This window comes from Rousettus aegyptiacus, unplaced genomic scaffold, assembly GCF_014176215.1.
Source record: "Rousettus aegyptiacus isolate mRouAeg1 unplaced genomic scaffold, mRouAeg1.p scaffold_m13_p_7, whole genome shotgun sequence".
NCBI lineage: Eukaryota > Metazoa > Chordata > Mammalia > Chiroptera > Pteropodidae > Rousettus > Rousettus aegyptiacus.
Genome location: NW_023416310.1, coordinates 102,585,069 through 102,604,034, shown reverse-complemented (window position 1 = coordinate 102,604,034; position 18,966 = coordinate 102,585,069). Strand labels below are relative to the sequence as shown.

The 18,966-nt window shown below is 36.9% G+C and overlaps 1 protein-coding gene and 2 pseudogenes across 3 annotated transcripts in view; 1 reads left to right on the top strand and 2 right to left on the bottom strand.

Moving 5' to 3' along the window:
• Window positions 1-15,961, bottom strand: part of AFF4 (AF4/FMR2 family member 4) — a 64,284-nt gene extending 48,323 nt beyond the window's left edge. For 2 of the 3 annotated variants that reach the window (XM_016118388.2, XM_036223932.1), the window contains exon 1: window positions 15,581-15,944. The gene's annotated coding sequence lies outside the window, so the exon portion shown is untranslated. Of the gene's footprint in view, window positions 1-15,580 lie in introns of all 3 variants that reach the window. The other variant, XM_016118386.2, reaches the window with a different exon arrangement.
• On the top strand, window positions 236-354 carry LOC118605748 (annotated as a pseudogene).
• Window positions 15,962-17,439: 1,478 nt separating the features above from the next.
• LOC107497015 lies at window positions 17,440-18,031 on the bottom strand (annotated as a pseudogene).
• Window positions 18,032-18,966: the final 935 nt, after the last annotated feature.

Genomic DNA, 18,966 nt, shown 5'->3' with positions numbered 1-18,966 from the left:
GTACAGATATGTGTGTGTGTGTGTGTGTAAAGGGAGGGACTGAGGGAGAAAGAGTGACAGACAAGAGGAAGAGGAAGAACAGCAGCAGTAGCAATTACAGTAAAAATGTTAACAACCAGTATATCTAGATGAGGGGTATTTGGGTGTATATTATATTTGTTACAGATTTAAATTTTTAAAAAATACAAGATGGGAGGAAAAGAGTGATACAGTTTAGGTATTAGAGCACCATAGGGTCTACGATCATGCCACCCTGAACAAGCCAGATCCTGTCTGATCTTGGAAGCTAAGCAGGGACAGGCCTGCTTAGTACTTGGATGGGAGACCACCTATGAAGACCAGGTGCTGTAGCGTAAAAAATAAAAAATAAGGGATTGTAAACTGACAAGGTCCTTGCCATCTGTGAAGTCATCCAAGGGTTCCCTTACCTAAAAAAATTAAAAATGAATGAATGAATGAATGAATGAATAAAAAAACAGAGCGCCATGGGTGCTTTCCAGCATTTTTCAACCTTGGAATTTACTATCAAACTGTCTCTTCTCTAGGACTTAAGGTATTTCTCCCATTCTTAAGGTGTGCCCTTTACACCTTCAAATTCACACTGATTATCTAATACTCCTCAACTCCTCCTATGTCACTATTTATTACACTTGAGGAAGTGTAATGCCATTCTCGAATAGGAGAGGACACCAACAAGCCAAGCTTCAGTTTCCCTAAAGTAAATGGATGTCCCAAATTTATTTAATAATTATTTCTTAAGTGTACTTAATACAAAACATTAATCAAAATAGCATGACAGTGCACAGAAATGAATATATCGGTCAGAAAGCAGAAGCCAGAAATTAACCCAGGGATACATGGGATTTTAATAGTTAACAAATCCATTTCAATAAGGTAAGTTTTATTTAATAATAACAATTAAAAGCTAAGTACTTCTCTACTGAATTTAATAGTTAGATTTCACAGCTTTTTCATGTGTTACTTAGACATTTGTTTCTCCTTTTGTTCATTTTTCTATTAAAGTGACAGTTTTTGATTATGTCATAACTATGCTTTGTCACATATCTTAAATGAGGACAATACAGTTAAGGTTAAATCTTATATTAAACTTGCATCTTAACTCTACTGACCACCTCACTTCTTCAAGTCTTCTACCTCCTCCAGGCCCACTCCCAAACTCTACTAGTAGGCCATGCCTAAACTCTCCCCTATCCCTTCATAGTAAGATACAAAACTCATTGCATTGCTAAAATTTGTCAATATTCTCTCCAAACCCCTTGATTTATTTGTCTGCTTTCTTTCCTTTCACCTTGATTTGCATCTGCTCTGCCTCTTTGGAATTTTATTTCTGTGGGATAACTATAATTAACCTAAAAAAATAGTTTTAAATTTTCATTCTACAGACATTGTACTATCTATATCTTTATTTTTCAGCTATCTAGTATCCAAAGAGACCAAAGGTGGATTTTACTATGGACAATATGGGGTTAGGGTACTAAAGGAAGGTGAGGGCTGGCTTTGATAGACATCCTCTGCCACCCACTGCAATTATTTTAAGTCTCATCCACCTACAAGTAGTAACTACATCCAAGCGAAGCTGCATTTTATAAAGGAATTGGACAAATTAGAAAGAGGTCACTTCTCAGCCATTTATATTTCTCTGAATATCCTTAGGACTTCTTAGGGGGTGGGGAAGGAAGGAAATGAGAACAAGGTTAAGAATAGTAATCTCAGACGGACATCAGAAATAATTTAGAGCATGTGGTACATGTGTGATAACTGTCTACTGGACGAATATGTGAGGAGAAAAAAGAGAGGTCCTCACTCATTTGCCCATAACCAATATTAAAGAGACTACAGTATTAATTCTCAAGATGACCCAATACACAGTTCCTCAAGTCATAGATGATGCAGGTGGTTTAGTTATAAACAAGAACTATTTGATAACCAGGTGTAGAGTGGTAACCTAGCTAACAAAAATTCTTAAACATAAAATGTCTAGTAACCAAAAACCAATGGAGGCAACTACCTTTTAATTAATTTCTTAAAAACCGTAACAAAGTAATGTAAGCTCCAAACTTCGATTGAACTATAAACAGTTGAGGCACTGTAATTTAGTAAATGGGACAATTAAGGATACCTGATTTTTAGTTTTGGTCATATAATATACTAGACATATAATTTAAGTAAATAACTTCTCTGAACCTCGGTTTTACCTCTTATAAACTGTCCATAATCTAATGATAAAGATGACAGAAGTAAAAATATTTGACATTATACAAGAATAAAGGGTAAAACAAAGAATGAGGGGTGACTGCAGATGGGCACAAATCTTTTTGGGGTGATGGAAATGTTCTATGATTGCACTGTGGTGATAGCTGCATACTCTAGAAACAGATTAAAAATCACTGATTCATAAACTTAAAAACAAGTGAATTTTATGGAATGTAAATGATACCTGAAGGAATATTATTAGCTTGAAAAGGATCCTTGATTACTATCATTTGTCAACTCTTCCTCTTTCTTAAGACATGACCTTATTAATGGGATTCAGACTAGTACATTCCCTTAAATAATTCAGGCTCCCAACCTTCTGCTTGAACCACCTGTTTCCCTATCGAGAATAAACTGAGGTCTCATATCATTTAAATAACCTAGTGTTATTCAAAAGATAAAGGATGTGAATGGAACAATTACCATAGTCTCTCAGAATGATACATTAAACTTAAACACTATAATAAACTAAATAGACCTAACAAATAAGTATAGAACACTCCACTCATTGACAGCAGAATACACCATTCTTCTCAAGCACACATGGAACATTCTCCAGGATAGATTATATATTAGGCCATAAAACAAGTCAAATAAATTTAAAAGTATGGAAATAATACAAAGTATATTCTTGGATCACAATGGGATGAAATTAGAAATCAAGAACAGAAGTTGAGAAATTCACATTTACGTGGAAATTAAACAATAAACTCCTAAATAACCAACTGCTCAAATAAGAATCTTAAGGGAAATGAGGAACTTCTTTGAGATAATGAAAATAAAACCCTGTACCTAACCTTATCAGATGCAGCTAAAGTAGTGTTTAAAGGGCAATTTATAACTATGGCCACTGTTAATAAATGAGAAAGATCTGAAATAATAAAGATTAAAGGAGAAAAAAAAAAAGAGAATAGGAAAATAGAGGAAATGAACAAAACCAAAAATTGTTTCTCTGAAAGATCAAGAAAATTGACAAATCTTTAGTTGCAATAATCAAGGGAAAAAGAGAATGCAAATAACTAAAATCAGAAATGAAGATGGGTACAATATTACCAACCTCACGGAATGAAAATGGTTATAATGGAATACATTGAAAAAGTGTATACCAACAAATTCAGTAACCTAGGTGAAATGGACAAAATTTTTAAAAAACATAAAATTATATAATTTTGCAATTTAAAATTTTTTAATTTTAAAAATAGTTAAAGAGTAATATGTGACCTTTAACTTGCTTCTTTCAAGTGACATTCAAACCTGTTAACATTTTTTTAAATTAGTGTCTTAGAACAACTACAATTGAAAAATGTAGACCTTCAACTGTCAGATTATTAAATGATTTATACTCCAAGAGTCAAAATGAAATTGAGCCAAGATTTCAATTATTTTAGAATCCAGTTTACTATAACTGCTATTAAACTGTAACATTACCACAATATTAACCAAAAGCCTTAGTGCACAGAAACCCCTCTTGGCCTCATTTGGCAGGATTTCTTCTCTCTACCCATGAGAGAATCTAAAGAAGTCACTTCCTACGAGGCAGGGAAACAAAAGGTGTATACCTGGAGATCCAAGTCAACAACGACAAAACATCAGGTCCCAACGCAGTATTTTGCACAGAAGGACCTTTGCCCCAAAGTTAGTCATGACATTTCTATAGTATACTTGCAGGCTGGAAGCAAAGATAATTCCATTATCATTTTTGCTTTTTTCATATCTTTATATTATCTCAATTACTCATAATCATATTTCATAAATCACTCCCAACTAGGCCCTCAAAGTTTCCCAAAAACTTTACTATGTTTCTCTGATGAATGCTCTTTCCTATTCCTATTTCATGGAGTCTGACCCTCCCTCATAACTTCCATTCCACTAACGACCCTGTCTTACTGAATGAAGATTAAAAATCAGAGAAATCTTCTCATCAACCAATCATCAACTTTCAAACTAGCAGCATCTGCATCTACTCTCTTTTTTCCCATGGTTAAAAAATATCTCCTTCTATCAAAGAACAATTATGTCCAGTTTGCTATCTTTTCCTAGACCTTTATCAGTTACTGACTTCTCTAGAGTAACTTCAATTTCTACCTCTCTAATGAATCCTTTCCATCAGCATTCAAGTATATTCTTAAAAAAAAAAAAAAAAAAGTCTTCCTTGATCCCTTATCTCTCTCCAGCTACCACTCTATCTCCTCTCTATTCTTGTTCATGGCCAAGCTTCTCGAAAGGACTCTTGGTGATTGTCTACTTCTGCAACAATTCATTTCATAAAAAGTTGCCAAAAAAGGTATAAGGAACAATACAGTGAACAACACTTGAGTTACCCACAAATCGCCTTAGAAAACACCACAATGCCAATGTAGTGGAAGGCTCCCGTGTACCCTTCCCAGATCACATCTCCTGAGCTTCCTTCCCCTACAAGAGGTAGCCACTATTCTGATTTGGGTGTTAACCATTCTCACAAATTTCTTATATACTTTTACTATATAAGCATATATCCCTAAATAAGACATTGAATTGTTTCGCATATTTTTCAACTTTAAAAACAGTATACTCTAAAGACTCTGAGCCTTCATAAAATGAAAAAAAAATTTTTTTTAATAGTTTATGCCTACAGCACCTGATCTTCCTAGGTGGTCTCCCATCCAAGTACTAACCAGGCCCAACCCTGCTTCTATCATCAGATTCATTTTCTATCTCACTATCATCCCATCCCGGTTCCCACAAGGGGCATTTTTGGGGCTTCTTCAACTTGTGGTGCTGTTTCCTGCTTCAGAAAATTCATGTAGACAATTCCCTTTTCCTTCATAGTACTTGATCACAGTTAAGTATATGCTTGTTTTGATGTTCATTAATATTTTCTCTACCACTAGAAAATAATTCAGGAATGTGTTTGTTTTGTTCAGCACTTCATACCTATAACATAACCAAGTGGACAATCACTTGAATGAGTAAACTAATGAACTTTAAAGCCTGGTCAGAAAGGAACAGTTACCTCGCTTACTAGGAAATGATACCCAGAGATCATTATGTTCTTTACCCAATATCACAAATCCCTAATATTTCAAAATTAAAATAACTAGTACTTCACATTACCTTAAAATCAGACATCATTCTGCAACAAGATTTAACTTAGCACTCTTAACATCTGCATTTACTTATTTCAAGTAAACCAGAATTGAAACATATTTCTTTACTCATGTCAAGCTATACAACTCTTATCTTTTAACTATAACTCTATTCGCTCCTCTATGAAGCTCTTTCTGATAAAATAAAACTTTATTTCCTCATCTTAGAGGCCAAATAGAATCACGAGTGATGCTTATTATGTAATTAAGCAAATATTCAATTGTTTGATAACTAATTTGAAACGGTATTTGCCAGACTTGTTACCAATAAACTGATTTGTTCTTTTAAAAAATACTAGACAATTTAAAACCTCAATTGAAGAGAAAAAATGTTTATTTACACACACAAGTATGCTCACACTTAAGGGTGAATCTAAGAATATGTGAATATTCATATTACATGTAACCAACGCTTTCCCTTTAGATGTTTCTCTCAGTAATAGTAAGCCCTCCTCCCCCTTTCCCTACCTGTTGTCCTGCAGTTACATACCATGTAGCTGTTTCAGAACCAAAACCAAATCAAATTCTACTTCTTTCATTAACATGTGAGGTATGTGAAACCAAATTTTACCAGCTTAAACTTATCTCAAAAATTATTGCTATCAAATCCTAAATGCATTCGGACAAATATATCAAACTGAGAAGTCTATTTTTCATCTTCAAAGATTAATAAATGGGTAGAGAATGATTTTAAGTCAAAATTTACAGTTCCTTTTACAAAGAATAAAACAATGTTTTGACTCAGTTTCTTATTTTAAAAGCATACAAATATCTAAAACCCATAAAGGCATCTTACTGGAAACTTCTATAACAACTATTTTCATAACTTTATAAAAACAGGTATGACAGTTTTCTGCTTAAAAGTCAACAGGATTTAAAGCTGTCTACAGTTCAATTCTTACCTACTTTTATAAAGTCTTCAGGATTTCTCTGAGCCTTTAAATAACCTACTATATTCAGATCCAGGTTTTTACTCAAACTAGCCCATCCACTTAATAATCCCTTCCTTATTGCCATTTCTAAATATATGAATTTCAAAGTTTACCACATATCCCACTTCCTCCAAAAAGGCCACCAAGATTCCTCTGCTACTAAAATCACTCACTTCCCAAAGCATTTCTTTATTTCCTTTGGGGCTTAACACTTGTCTTACATTAAAATTATTTACTATTCTATCTGCCTCCCTACTTACCTCTGAAAAGTAAAAACCATATCATTTAACTTCCCCCGCTCCCATCCAGTACTTAACACAATGGCTGTCATATAATGGATATTCAAATCATTTGATTTTTATAAAGGTCACAACTGTAGTTTATTGCCTCAACAGCCAGCCAGTGGGAATACTCAATATAAGCCGGGTTTCAGAATATGATGTCACTCATCTTTACCCACATAAAGTCTACCATTTCCTCCATAACACTTTTGGTTGTATTTGATAACAGTAAGAGAACAGGTTTTCTTTTTTTCTGTATTAAATATACTATCAATACAATAAAAGCATTAATATTGATACTAAATAAATTGTTTTTAAAGCAAACTTTCTAAAAGACTTTATCTGAAAGAAAAACAGCATATGTACAAGAAAAAACACATGTTCAGAAACGATCGATTGCTATTTTTACTTAAACCCAATACTCTCGAATGTTAACCAAATATAAGTGCTAGACTGTAAAATCTCAGAATTATACTTGGCAAACAGAAGGTGTAAAAACTAAATGTTTCAGTCTATAACATCCAGAAAGAAATGATCTGCTCAAGAGAGCAATACAAAATTGCTTTCATTTGTAGTACACCCAAGGAAGCCAAGTGAAAATAATACAAATCCAAATGGCAAAATAAAAGCAATTTTATTCCTTAAAAAATGCACATAGCAAATTAAACAAAAATTAAAAAGCATTACACAGCAAAGTCTCCTTAGAACTTACACTTAAATTATTTCTCATTAATTTCATCTTCATTTGCATATGTGGAAGACAGGTGGTAATAAAGTACCTAGATTTCTTGAAATATAATTTGTCCCTCAGAATATCATAGAAAGGTTAGAAGGAAAATGCTAACATACCGGGTAAAGAAAGTACTCAAGGCTTCTGAACATAAATCAGCCCCATTCTAATTACCCTGAATTCTGTTGATGAGGTTCTAATAAAATATAATGAAGAATATTGCTTTAAGAATGTTAAGGCAACTTAAGGCTAATGCTCTTTAATCGCTGGAATACAAAGTCATGAGTTGTTTATTATGGCACAAAGAATATTTACTTTGAAAGATCAATTTGTGAGTGGTTAAGAGTAAACCTACTTTCAAATGTTTTCTAATTCAGACCTGTAACCTTTAAACAGGATTCAGAAGGAATTTTGAAGGCTTTACAACTCTGATTTTAAAATCTGTCTCTTCAGTACAGGCCTATACTACATATAACATACAATGTTAATAATGTAGTTCATTCAACAACTACTCAACCAGTGCATATACTGTGCCAGACACTGCACTATGGCTGAGAATATAAAAACAAAAGTACTCTTCATCTCCAAGATTTGGTTGCAGCTAACCTGACTAGAGAGAAATGGCAGGAGGGAAGGGGAAGGGATAGTTGAAAAGGGAGGGAGGATGATTCTAGCAAAGAGGACAACATGCGCAAGAGCCCAGAAGAGAAAGCACAGCACACCCAGGAAATAGAGGTAGATCAAGTTAGTAGGAAAATGGGGGCGGGGGGTGGGGCCGGGGTGAAGGTTGCTAAATAAAAGGTAAGACTAGAGAGATACATGGGATCAGACTAGACCTGCAGGTTTGTTTCTCAAATCTGAAAGATATAAGGATAGTTTTTCAAATAAAATGATATCACTCAGCTCTTAAGTGATGACTTTCTTATATTAATAAAACAGTATAAATATAAAATTAGACATGAACTCATATTTATAGCTTATATAACTGTAAAACCAAAACTTTAAAAATGAAATATAAAAATTTAAATAACAATGTAACACCTGAAACTAATATAATATTGTATGTCAACTATAACTGAAAAATTGTTAAGAAAATAACATGAATGTAACAGATTATGTTGTTTTGCAGAAACTACCCCAATGATGTATTCAATCCTGTAATACATAGTCCCAGGTTTGGTTCTACATTTTTTAACTTCAATAATATGAATGCAGAAAATGCTTATATGTTAAACTAAGTGGATTTAATAACTGTGTTTATTTGCTAGTTTAGGGAAATAAAACCTTATACTACCAGACCAGCTAGCAGTCCTTAAATTTCAACTTTAAAAAGGTCTCACTTGTTAACTGGCAATCTTGTTCATTTGTGGTTTAGTACCTTATTGAAATCCATATTAAATGCATATTTAACATAACTACTGCTGAAGTTGGGAACATGACACTCGTTCTGGAAACTGTTTCATGTTGATTAATTACAAAGATGGGATCCACTAGACCCATCTCACTGTGAAAATGTGATACCACCTCATATGCCAGGTTTTTTTGGGGGGTTTGGCTTACCTATACTAGCACGTACTATGACACGGTCCAGTTTTTCTCACCATCTTTCCCTGTCTGAGCCACTGCAATATCATCATTCATACGGTACATTATAATTTGGCACAAGCACAATAATAAACAAAATCTAAACACAGCAACAAACTCCCCAGGGAGTAGTATCTGGCTATAAAACTGTCCTTCAGAAGTTACACAAAACTCATTAATATCCTAGTTAGAAGGACACTACTGAAAATGGAACACTCTAGGGGTTTTAAGAAGAGAAGGAACAAAATCTGATTTGCAGTTTAGTGGGAAAGATCATTCCGGTACAGGGTGGAGTAGATTTGACTGGCAATAAGGAAACAAGTGAGAAGACTGCTACAATAATCCAAGAGAGATATGAAAACATGGATTAAGGAATATAGATAATGTAGGAATATAGATAATGTAGAGAAAGAGTTTGGGTTCAAAGATGTTAAGGACGTAGAATCTAGGGGCCAGTCAGATGTGAAAAGTAAAACAGAGGAATCAAGGACAACTTGCAGGTTTCTGGGAAGAGCAATGAGAGCAGTATATTCTCCAAGGCAAGAAAATGAGCAGGATTGGGATGAGGAGATTGAGAAGTGGTAGAATAAAGTGTACATAATGAACACTTATAGAGATCAGTTTTTAGTGTCACCTCACCTCCAGATTTTCTGGAAATTGTCTCCCCCATTTACATAGTGGTTCCAAGAGCAACTATGTTACAAGGTAACCAACAGTGTGATCTTCAGTGTATACTTGACCTTTGAAGTCTGAATCTCTGACTACAGCTGGGCCAATGCCTAGACTCCACCCATTTAGACGCACAAGTATACTACAATCAAACAAAAACAAATGCTCACCCCTAAAGCAATCCTCAGACCCAAGTACCCAAGAAGGCCCATCTGATGTGCTAAAACAGGAACCAAACTTTTTTTAAACCCCATAATAAATATTTTAGGCTTTGCAGGACACACACTCACAACTACTCAACTCTATCTTTATAGCAGCAAAAGCCACTACACATAATAAACAAATGATTGTGTTGCCTGTGTTCCAATAAAACTATGGACTCTGAAATCTGAGTTTCCTATAACTTTCACAAGTACTAAATATTCTTTTGACTTTTTCCCCTACCATTTAAAAACGTAAAACCATTCTTAGCTCATAGGCCATATAAAAGCAGGCAGTACTGGACCTGTAACCATAGCTTGCTGACCCAGGCACCAAGGTGACATAGAAGTACCCTCCCCTAAAACTCCTTTCAAATGTCCTCTTGGTGTTAATCTTAACCTAATACAATAGACAAGGAAATTCCTCCTAGCGGACACAACTGAAAATCTTCATTTGGCTGACCAAAGAACTCACTTCATTTGCAAGAAAGTGAATCAAGAAATGGACACTCATGCAATTTGCTGGTTCTATCGTGTCCAGCAAGATATGGTGTAAGTTTTGGAAGAATGATACTTTCCTCTCCCCTGTTCTCATAAGAGTTTTAGTTATTTCCCCCCACCATCAATGTACCAGTTATGTTAGCGATAATTTAATAGTTAGCCCATACTTTTCATGTGGGCTAAACATGTCTAGGCCTGATTAATAAAGAATATCACCTTTAGAATCTGTACTCAGAGAACAATGACCTTTGGATGTGGTATCTAGACATGAATCTGGATTGTCTCCATAGAAAAGATGAGGGTATTTGCTGGTATGTTTTATTTATTTATTTTTATTTTTTATTTTTGGTATATGTTTAAAAAAATATTTTGTATATATATGGGGGAAAGTAGGACTGTGTGTACTAAATAGCAATGGGATGAATGAGGTAGACCAATTATGTTTTAGAGTGCCCTTTGCTCCACTTCTCTGAGGGATGTTGCAAATAGAGCATGTTTATTATATGTAGCCCCCTAGCCAAAGTTGTGGTATAGAGGTGAACACATACCTATTGAGTCTCTTTCTCAGGATTTGGGATTGAGATTCAGGTCGGTCTCTCTCTAATGGCAGAAGATGTAAGATTTCAAACTCAAAAGATATCAGTAAGTATTAAAGTTGATCTGCAGGGAGAGATCTAAATACACAGAGCATCTCATGAGAGATCGATAGATATTCCTGACATGTGGAGCCCTGGATTCAGCTATTCCTAAGTTTTGTAGTCCTATGGTTTGATTGCCTTTCTTAGAATTCATGTGGTACCCAGTATGTTCCTAATAAATTCCTTTTTGCTTAAGTTAGGTATTATTACTCTCCTAATGAAAACAAAAAGCCTACTGGACAATCTAAAGGGGGGTATTTAGTTGGATGAGAGTTCTGGTGCCCACAAAATGCTTTAGAGATGGTAGCTAAAGCAATACAAATGGACGAGATCAACATAAGAGAAGGCCAAGGCTAAAATCCAGAACTATTAATATCAAGGGATTAGTAAAATTAAGAGTCTGCAAAAGCAGCATCAAGTAGGAAGAAAGGCAAGAAAGAAGGGACAGCCATCAAAGTCAAAAAGAGAACAATATCAAGGAGAAAAAGGTTAACAATATCAAGCACAGAAAGAGGTAATAGTAAGCAATGACCATACAATTTGGCAATACAGAAGTCAAAGGTGGCCTTGGTAAGAGCAATTTCACTGGCATGGTAGAAGGAGAAGTCAGGCTGAAGGTTTAAGAGGCACAGGAGATGTACAACACTACCTATGAAGTATTCTTGCCATTAAAAAACTTTCAAGCCCTAACCAGATCAAGCTTCTAGATATCACTACCAATTTACAAGAAAAACAGGACAGAGAAACAATTTACATGAAACTACTGGATGCAATCAGCACAATCCAAACTGTGAGAACTCTCACAGGGCAAAGACCTGGTTTCTTTAACAAACCAATTGTATAGGAATAAGAATAGACAGCAATCTATACAGAAAAGGAAAAAAAGAGAGTGGAGACACACACCCAATGTAATATATCAACATTATTTGGATTCTAATTCAAACAAACAGTTAAAATAAAGCAAAAACTATGATCAAGGAAATGTAAACACTGACTGGCTATGTAATGATATTAATAAATTAGTACTATCATTTTTTAGTGAAATTTCGGGTTGGACAGTTGTTTTAATTATTATTTCTTAGAGTTACATGATGAAACAGTGTAACACAATCTTTATTTTAATAGTTTATCTTCCCTGATACACTAAGTTCCCTGTTACCCAGTAGCTACAGTCCCAGAGTTATCTGCTGCCTAACAAATAATTGAGAGATACAAAGTGATAAAGGGATTCAAAGAAGGTAGGTCACAATTAGAGGAGGGTGAAGAATCAAGCAAAACTTTAGGAAGGCAATGGTACTTGCACTGGGTCTTAAAAGATGGTGGAATTTGACAAGGTAGGGAACAAAAGAGGAAAAGTGATATTCATGATGGAAAAAAAGAAAGCAATTGAAAAGAGGTGAGAAGACCTAAGTGGAGTACTAGCCTGTCCTCACCTCTCCATAAAACTGTCCCTACCCTAATGGTGACAAGAAAAGGAAAACTGAAGTGAAAAGTCATAACCACTAGGCAGCTCCAAATTGGCAAATCACGGGAGACACATTCAGGCCCCAAGTAGCCCCAGGGAGCCAGTCCCAGGATAGATCATGACAATATATGAGTAGCCCAACCATGTTAGCTAGCTTTCCAGGGGCATCTATTCATGTTGATTCCTAATTTTTTTTTTTTTAAACCGCACACTTTGGGAAAAGAATGTGTGAAGTTCTTTTACCTATTCTAGAAAATGGTGATCAAAATAATTAGTTTAAAACAGTACCCACTAGTAAGCTTTGCCTACCTGCCTAAAAGCCACCAATCACAGCAGTTCAATTAGGCACTCCAAGAGAGATAGTTACATGAAATTGCCTTTCTTCAGGTTACAGGTTTTTAAGTAAGTACAGCTGATGAAGCAGATTGATTTTTAAAAAGATTTTTTCCTTCAAAAAAAGAATAAGTAGTCCCAATATTAAAATGTTTTCAAAATATTTTGGAAGTGAATTCAGTGGTTTCAACATTTTCTATGTGCCAGTATATTAAAATTCTCAGGATATGAGGCCAGTGAAAATGAACATCAAGACAAATAGGAATGCAGATGATCAGCCAAAACTCAGTAACTGGAATGTTTATTATTGGCCTCTTCCAAGTACTGAGTATCACTTCAATAACCAAGAAGAGTGAGTGCAGTCAGTTACTACAAGTTCTTAAACCAAAGGAAAAAATAGCAAGGTCAGTTTAGCTTTAAGCAGTCTTTAGTCACTGACTACACCTTATTTCACAATATCTGAGACTGGCATACACCCTCCCAGAAATCAAATATAATCCAACTTATCGGAAGAAATAAAAGAGGAAATAGGTGAAACATAATGAGGATTGGGGGTTCAAAAGCTGGGAAACCTTTATATTACATAAGAAATTTTACATAGTAACGTATCCGTAGAATAGAGCTAAAATAAAAAACTACAATCTAAATCATCAATTTTTATAATACACACTGCACTTCTGGGTCATTGTCCAGGTGTGCATTCAATACTTAAAAATGCCTCTTTGCTTTTATGAAAAATACTACAAAAAGAAAATCTTGTATTTTGGACTCCATTCTAAACCAGTAGATGGCCACAAAAGAAGAAATACCTGTTTTCCTTGTTCCTCATAAAACCATGACATTTACCTTAACTCTTCAAAAAAGGCAAGACTATCTTTTAGAAGGCTTCATCTTCTGTCATCTTCTATAGCTGACAGTCACTTTTTCCTCTTTCAACATTTGCTCATACAGCCTTCTTTAGACTACTCTTGTGAAATCTTAGGTTGGATATCACACTCAAATTCAATCTAATAATTGTATAAAATACTGAAGAGGACACAGAGAGGTATAAATACAGTTCTTGCTCCAAAGATACTACAAGAGACCTAAAAGAAAAGTACAGTATAAAGAATAAGTATCAACTGTTACAAATGGGGTACAACTACTCAAGACCATAGTGAAGAGGATGTATGTCATTTGACATGTATAAAATAAATCTGAATGAAAATATTTTTATCTCTAAGAATTCTGAATCACACAGCTTCGCCAAAGCACTATAATCACTTTTACACCCCCAAATTGTAAGCCACTTTCCAATTAACATAACTAAGTTTTTTTTTTTAACCAAACAGTAAAGGTTGGATCATTCACTGACATCCTATCTTGTCCCCACTTGATGCAAAATTTTATTTGAAGTAAAATTTGCCTACTGTTCCTGTAGAACTAACTAAAACCAGTCATCGGCCTGCAAGTCACTACAAACTGAATATTAAACAAAAATAAAAATGAATTTGATTGCTTCCAGGTAAGTTAACTCTAAAAGATAAATCCTTGAGAAAATTTTTTAATGTTTGGGAACTGAAAAACGCAGTGATGAATAAGAAAAATAAACCTGAGACATTTAAAGCTAGCTTTGTTAAAAACCAAGTGGCCACTTGCCAACATCTCCTTATATACATTTGACCAAAGATGATTCCAGGCAGATTCACAGGCCACAGGGCTCTTTATCAAATGCAAAATTAAGAAAGTTCTCATAAATATTTCAATTTGATAAGTAAAGGACACATATAAAAGAAGCACTTTACAAAGCTTTGCAAGACCAATATGGAAACAAAGCTTTGAGCTTCTGAACCTTAAAAAACAACATACATTTTAAACACCACATTTACAAACATCCCATTCACACGGGCACCTACGACTTAGATTCCGTGGAGAAAAATGCCGATTACCGGAAAAGGGACTGGCCTGAGTTTAAAATCATATGGCCAGAAGGAAAGAAATCGCACAGTTCTGAACTGCAACTGACTACGAGAAGCCTAAATCGAACTCTGCATCTTAGTCTGAATTGCACACACAAGCATTTCAGATTTATCCTTTCAATTTGCTATAAATGATGTCGTTCGTGTAGGAAACGGCAAGAACAGTCTTCAAACTCCTATACCCCATGATCCATCCTCAAAGAGTGGAAGGAACAGCAAAGTGGAAGGAACAAAGCACTGACGTCAATTACGAGATTAACCCTGGGCTCAGGCAGCTGGAGGAAAGGCCTAAACATCAATATCCAAATACCAGCTACCGAGATAATCAGAGAAAAGGCCGACTTAGAAGTTACAGGGGGGATGCAAGTATTACGCCCCCACATTCCCATTTTTAGTTAACCACCTTCACTGGCTGAAGGCGGAATTTTTTCCCTTTTTTTTTTTTTTTTTTTGCAAGGGAGGGGTGACCGTGCGCAGGATCGCGAGAAGGAAAGCGAGAACTAGTTGGGTAATGATGGCCAGAATCTAGGCCTATTTTCTCTTTAACTAGAAATAACTTGAAACTGGATATTAAAAAGTAGCAAGACAGTCGACAGAATTTCTGAGAGAAGGAACAGATTAAGAGACGAAAGGAGGAAGGAAAAACGGTGGAAAAATGGATTTCTGGGAATTTTTGTTAGGATTAGATTAGCTTATTTATTTATTTATTTATTGGGGCGGGTGGAGGATGGAACGCGAATACGAGGGGCGAAGGCGGACTGCGCAGCCCGGGCCGGGAAGGTCTCCCCCAGTACCCACGCGGGCCCCTCCCCCGCCCTCCGCTCCCGCCCCCACCGCCGCGGCTCGGCCCGGCCCGGCCCGGCCCTCAGTCGGACTGTCGGCCTTCTCACCTCCAGTCCTGGCTCCGCTAGGCCCGAACCATTTCCCAGCTACGGCAGCGGCGACGCCGGGCCTGGACCTTCACGGGACGCGCATTCGAGCCCGCCCGGTGGGAGCGGCGACAGGCAGCCAAGGACGAGGGACTCTGGGCGGCTGGGAGGGATCCAGAGATCTCGAAAAGCGTAGGCGGCGGCGCACCTCACACGGAACAGGCATAGGTCTCGCCCCGCTCCATGACGGTCAGGTTCGGCCCGGGACGGCCGACTGAGGCGACGGGGGCGGACTGACGAGGACCTGGCACCCGGATCTCCGCCCCGTCCACTGGCGGCGACAGCGGCTCGACTCCCGCAGCCAGAACTGTGACTGACGCAGCGGCCGCGCCACCCATGTGACCAAGGCCGGGCGGGGGAGAGGCGTCACGTGACGACGCCGCGCCCCTCCCCGCCAGAAAAGCGGGGGCTGCGGGGATTGCAGTGCAGGCGGGCGACGCTGGGGGTGTTGACGAGTGCAGCAGTTGGGCGGACGACCCCCGGCGGGCCGAGCGGCGACCCGTGAGGCCTAGGCCAGAGACCTCGGGCCCGCGGGCCCCGTGGCCGCGTCTACAGGGCGGGCCTGGCAGGACGGGGCTTGCACACCGCAGCGCGCACCCTCCTGCGCGTAGCCGCTAGCGAAGTTCAAGAGGGCGGCGCCGGGCCCAACTGGATCTGCTCGTTCCGGGGCCCAGGCGAAGGGCCCAGGCCGCCCGCTCCTCCGAAGCCCCCGCGGTCTGCTTCCCCGACTGACGCTGAAGCCCCGGGACCCCTGTCCCCCAACTGGGTCAAGCCGGGAAGGCAGTCTGCTAGGATTTTCTGCAGGAGGCTGTTCAGAACTTAGCTCCAGCTTCTCCCAGAAAGCCAAGCCAGCCCTTTTTTCCTTCGTCATCTAACCATTTTCTGCCACTAATTCTGTACTTCAGAATATCATTTTGAACAGTTCCGTTCACCTAACATCCTGCTAGTAAGGGCAAGCTGTAATTCAATTAAGAGTAAAATAATAGTGACAGTCCAGAAGAGATTTTTCAAAGGGTCTCATAGAACCCGGTACAGTAATTGTCCAGAGATACTACCTCTGGCTCATCATTTGAAAAACACTTTGTAATCTTCTGCCTCTTTTCTTTCCTATAAAGGAACTTTTTGAAGTTTTTTTTTTTTATTTTCTACTAACAATGAAGCAAACATTTTAAAGATTGCTTTTGATATAATCCGAGTTTTGAGGAACTTTATAATAAACTATTATAAGAAATGTATATATGAAAATTGTCAACCTTAAAAGCTAGTACCGGCATTAATAGAAGTACATATTTTTCTTTAAAAATAATGTTCCCCAAACATGAGTTTGTTTTATTGCATGATGTTTGCATAAAAAATATAGTGTTAAAAACTTTGAGACATCATGTAATCATCAATAAGTTAATTATTAATTGTACAATTAAGATAGGTGGATATACCTAAAATTTAAAAACTAGTTCCAAAAGAGTACATAAAAATTTAACATGATGGACTTTCAATTATGGTTTATATTTGTAGTTTCATGTTGTTAAAAGGTACTTTAGATGTACTGCTGGAAAGTTGGTTTTTATAATTGGCACTAGGGGATTATAAACTATAAAAACTAATTATCTTCATGGAATTAGAAAGCTAACACTGTGATGGTCAAACTTACTTGAATCAGTTCTCAATTCTCATTTAGCGTAAGCCGATACAATATTAATAATCTAAAAAAACATGTATTCTAACCAACAAAAGGCTTTTGAATTCAAGTTATGTATGTTCAGCAATCGAATCTTTGAATAGGCTTGAATGGCAAGACCTGGACCTGATGCAGGTTGGTGTTAATCAATATACTGTGCCATCCAGCAAAAGCCTTCTCCGTAACCTTGCCTCGTGAGCACACTGCACAGGAAAACTTATAAGGGCAGGGCACTCAGTTCTTTCAGAGATACACTGCCCTTTCCCGTTGTCTGACCACTTAAACCAAACACCTATCCTAACCTCTCTTATGGCTTCAGGTCTGTTGATCTTATTCCCAACAATCAGTACAGGCACGTTAGCAATGGTTTCATTCGTCATTAGTGTATCAGATTCTTTTGATTCTAACAGCCTTTCATGGTCTGCTCAATCCACCAGAAACACAATTCCGTTGATAGCAGGATGGTAGTTTTTCCACACTCCTCGAGTTCAAACATGTCCGCCCAGATTAAAAGTTGTAAAGGTCACACTAGCAATGGTTAGTTCTGAGATAAGATGTAATGTTGGGATATGTTGTCCAACTCTGTCATCTTTTAGCGTGTGTAGCAACATTCTTTTCCCCGCATTATCCAAGCCAAGAAATACCAATTACCAGTTTTTTGTATAGGATCCTAAAGACTGTAGCACTCTGCTGAAACCACTGAAAATCCAGTCAAATATGAAGGCCACATCCAAATTTTATAAGGTCTGTGATTGGAGAGAATGTGATTCCTTGCTTAGTGTCAGCCCTACACTCTCCGAGACAACTTCAAAGTGTATGATGGCTGCTGTGGACTCAGCTCGCATCTTCCCTTTTAAAATTCTTAACCATCTATAATTTCTTTGAAGCTTCACTCTTTTTATCTACATCTACATTGATTTTATCTATATATCGGTATTTAACAAAATGTGTTAATGCAAACTCAAAATTAACTATGACAAAATAGAGTGAAAAATAATTGCTGCTCCCATCCTCAAGCTTCAACTACTTCAGTCCTGGAGGCAATCATTTCCTGAGATGTGTTATAAAGATACATTAAAATAAGTTATACTTTTTACACAAAAGATAATGCACTGTATACACTGTTAGTTTCCTTCCTTTTATCACTTAACATATGTTGGCTATCCTTACACCTCACCACATAGAGAACTACTTCTTTCTTCCAAAGGACAATATAATACTACATTGTATGCAGATATCATAATTTATTTCACCAGTCCCTATGGGTGGACATTTAGGTCGTTACCAAGTCATTACTATTGCAAACTAAGCTGTAACTAATAACCCCATACAAATGGGTAATTGTACCAATGAATGCTTAGACTGGAATCTTTAGAATAAAAGCTATTTTGGTGGTTATTGCCAAGTTATCTTTTATAGAAGTTGTGCCAGTTTCCTTTGCTTCCTTTCGAATTTTGCCTAAGAAGATTTATAAGGCAGTATTGGGAGGGAGTAAGGATAAAGAGTGGCAACAAGAAATTATTTATCATTTTAAATAATAAAGAAGTATTAAAATGCAAATTGAAGACATTTAATAAGCTTTACAAGAAAGTTCCTCTACTTATTTTGGAATAGATGTTATTTAGCTAACCAAATGATAATGTGCTTTTTGTTCCATAAAGGATCATGA